The sequence below is a fragment of the Condylura cristata genome, unplaced genomic scaffold (assembly GCF_000260355.1).
Source record: "Condylura cristata isolate star-nosed mole 26May11 unplaced genomic scaffold, ConCri1.0 scaffold00007, whole genome shotgun sequence".
NCBI classification, from domain to species: Eukaryota; Metazoa; Chordata; class Mammalia; order Eulipotyphla; family Talpidae; genus Condylura; species Condylura cristata.
Genome location: NW_004567108.1, coordinates 24,055,187 through 24,059,148, shown reverse-complemented (window position 1 = coordinate 24,059,148; position 3,962 = coordinate 24,055,187). Strand labels below are relative to the sequence as shown.

General features: G+C 40.0%; 1 protein-coding gene across 1 annotated transcript in view; it reads right to left on the bottom strand.

The window, feature by feature from the left end:
- The window catches only part of FAM172A (family with sequence similarity 172, member A), a 364,503-nt gene extending 362,227 nt beyond the window's left edge, over positions 1 to 2,276 (bottom strand). Inside the window, exon 1 of the mRNA XM_004678134.2 lies at positions 2,149 to 2,276. The gene's annotated coding sequence lies outside the window, so the exon portion shown is untranslated. The remainder of the gene's footprint in view (positions 1 to 2,148) is intronic.
- Between the last annotated feature and the right edge of the window lie 1,686 nt (positions 2,277 to 3,962).

Sequence of the window (3,962 nt, the reverse complement as noted above, 5' to 3'; positions counted from 1 at the left end):
AAAAAAAAAAAAAAAGAAAGGACATTCCAACACATGCTACACCATGGATAAACTTTGAAGACTTTATGCTAAGTGAAATAGCCAGTCACAAAAGGACAGAGTTCCAGTCACAAAAGGACAGAGTTCATTTCATTCCATTTACATGAGGCACTCAGAGTAGAGATAGAGAATTCTGAGACAAAAAGTAGACTGGTGGTTGTCAGGAACTGAGGAGAGGTATGGAGTGGAGAATCACCTGGGGAAGACAAACAATTCTGGTAGTGAGGAGTGATGCTGCATTGCAGGTCCAAAGTACTTAACCATGGGGCAATGGGCACTTACCATGGTTGAAATAGTAAATGTTAAGTTATGTATGTACTAACCGAAACAAAGATTGTTACAATTGAGCTTATTTTGCTTGTTACTTAGTTATTCAGGCTACTGTGCAAAACCAATCTGATTCTAAAACAGACAATACAAGTTATATGCAATTGAGTAAGTAATGATGAATTCTGTTAGTATTCCTGAAAAGCCTGGAAACATCTTTGCACTTTTAATGGCATCAGCTTCTCCTGATAGAAATTTATCTGGGAAAGATGGGAAAATATACCACTAGTAAATAAGACCCTTAATGCACACACAAAACCACGAATACTCACCCTCAAGATTTTGATACTCTGATTCCTCCTAGCCTATATTCTTGCTATTCCAAGAAATACCAAACATATTTCCACCTTACAGCCTTCTGTTAGTCTATAATAACCATCTCCCACATATCTGAAGAGTTCACTCTCACTTCATTCAAGTCTCTGTTCAAAAGTCCCCTTATCAGAGAGGCTGAGCTTGATCAACCTATCCAAATTAACATCCTGCACTAGCTTCTCCCCTTAATGTTAATTTTTTTTCATATCTCTTATTGCTTATATATATGTGTGTGTATATATTTATTTTTTTATATCTCTTATTGCTTATATATATGTGTGTGTGTGTGTGTATGTATGTATATATGAACTCCAAAAGTACAAAAACGTCATCTATTTTATTTACTATTGTATGGTCAGCACCTAAAACTCTACCCAAGATACTGATGATGGACAATAAACATTTGTAAACCAAATGAATAGATAATTGTTCACAGACCATATTGTCCTCTTGGCCTTGATACCACTTTATTTACAAGGGTATTATAAGGAAGTCATAGAGAACAACCCTGATTTAGGCATCACCAGTGAAGTGGAAAGGAAAAGTGAGACTGAGCAGCTTCCTACCAGCCCATCAAAAAGTGTTCTTTAATTCGATATCTAAATATTCCAAATGAATACAATACATCTGTCCTGCTGAAGAATAAGAAATATAGAATTCTAATACTGCTTTAAGACAAAAAGCATCTACTGAGCTTCACTTTCTTAATATCAATTTGCACCCATTTTAATAAGTTATAAGATACTTGCTGACTTGAAAACCAAAGGTTTTTCTCTCTCCAACTTTTCAGATGATTTGAGGAAATGAACAAATGCAATCACATTGTTTATCGACAAGTAGAGCCAAAAATTAAGTAACAGTTGCTTGAGCCAATAGACAGGTACATACTTCGGAACACTAGAAGAATATGCTAAATCTCTGGATTAGAGAGAGAGGGGACTCCTTCCAAAATATTCCCAACTTCATTTAAAAGTCAAAAGTATTCAACTACAAATTTATCCCATTAAAATGTCCGAACAGAACTCTTGCATGTTACAAGTTTTGAGACCATTTTATAGCTGCACTTTAACCTTCTGTCATTGACAGATTTCTGATAAAGCTTTGGCAGTTGATAATCTTTGTGGAAAAAAGAACAGCATTACCTCATCTCCTAAGAAAGCCTAGGAGGACCCAATACTCTACAGTCTCTGGGGTTCCCAGAACCCCATATGTCCAGTTTAAAGAGAGTCACCCAGAGAATGCACGTGTCCTGCCACGCCTCGCAAGTGGAAATGATAAATGGAACATCACCAATTGTGGGGTGCTGGACTTAGGACAGAGGTGTCCACAGGAAACGTTGCGTGACTCCAGGAAGCCTCTGGTCCCGCAGCCAGCAACCCCGCCAAAGACAGACCAGGCCAGTCCTCTCCTCTGATTACACAGGGGTCCAGCCCCCGAGCTCAAGTCCCGGGCAATCGCAGGTCCTACCTGAGCTCTGCCCCCAGCTACAGGGCTGCGGGGGGAGGCGGGAGGAGGCGTGGCCTTCCAGCTCGCCAGACCAACTCCCTCGTGCGGTTGTTATGACTTTCCCTCTCGGGATCCGCGCCCCGACCAAGTTCGAGTTGCACTTCCGGGGTCCGCAGGAGACTATAACGTCATTGCGCACGCGACGAGGCTGCCGCGTCGATCCGGAAATGGGCGGGGCGTGGTTGGGAGGTCGGTTCCTGCTGCGCTAGGTGGGCTGGGAGCGAAACCGGGGGCTTGTATGAGTTATGAGTTCTGTTCTTTTGTGGAGGGCTTTGCTTATACTTTCTTCAACCCTTTCTCAAGCAAGCAGCTACCTTAGCAGGTAGCCTTAGAGGCTGGAGCCACCCTGAAACCTTATCTCCAAGTGAGATTTTTTTTTTTTTAATTGGGGGGTATCCGCGTACCTATTTGCCTCTCTTTACTTTGATCATTCCTTTCAACTCCAGGAGAGATAAAGGTAGGAAAGTCTATAGAAGATTAAGTATCATTCCAAATTGTGACTTACGTAAAGTCTGAATTTAAGGATAGGGTCCCTGACTTTGCTCTTTCTCGTGTCTCCTAAATAGTAAAAGGATAGATTGGCACCAGCCGTGGAAAGCTTGTCATCTAGGTAGCAAGAGTTTGGCTCTAAACTCTGCCTTTATGGCAGAAATCCCTGATAGTAAAAATAACCGATGAAAATGGGCCACAAACTGCAGGATACGTGGTGTTAAGCATAAACCAGATCGTTAACTCTTATGCACACTTATTAAACATGAGACTTCTTACTTTTAAATATTAGAATGAGTTTGTGTGTACACTGCTAGCATTAAACAGTGTAGCTAACTCTAATCGGCAACTAACTCTTAGTCTTCATCTCACCCATTCGACAGCATTTGACATAGCTAATTACATCCTTAAAACTTATAACATTTTCTTTTGTCTTCTGAATGCCTTTGCTTGATTTTCATGATTGGTAAATGTTATGTGCCCCAAATTCTCTTCCCCTCTATAGCCATCCTCATTCTCCAGTGATCTCGTTCACTCCCTTTCCTGGCACCACTATGCTAATAACTTTCAAATAGCCATATCCAGCCCTGACATCTCTGATTTCTATACTATGTATTCAACTTTTTATTAAACATATCTAACAGGATATTTAGTAGCATTTCAAATGCCAAAATTTCCTAACCGCAAACCTGTTCCTGTAGAAGGTCTTCCCATCTCAGGAAATGACATATTGATTTTTTCTTAATATCATTTTGTGCATTTTTCCATGTCAGTTGTAATCCCCGTGGGCTTCCCATCACCAAATTACCCGTGTGCCATCACCATAGACCAGTGCATTTCCCTCCCCCCCCAACTGTTTTTTGATCCCGTTCCCCATTCCATTAAATGTCTAGGGTATATAGCTGTTCATTATTACTATTATTTTCTCACCTGGACCATTAAACTCCTGCTATAAGTGAAAAGATCTGGTATTTTTCCTTTTCTTTCTGACTTAATTTCACTTATTTAAGTACAATCTTTTCCAGCTCCATCCACCTTGCTGCAAAAGGCATGTGTTTATTTTTTTTGGTTGCTGAGTAATATTCCATTGTGTATATGTACCACATCTTTTTAATCCCGTCATCCACTTTTGGGCATTTGGGTTGTTCCCATGTCTTTCCAATTGTAAATAAAGCAGCAGTAAACATGGGGTGCAGGTATCTTTTTGAATCACTGTTTTTGATGACACATTGATTTTTACAATACTTCAGATTTTTAGACAAGTTTACAGTAGTACAATCTTTGTA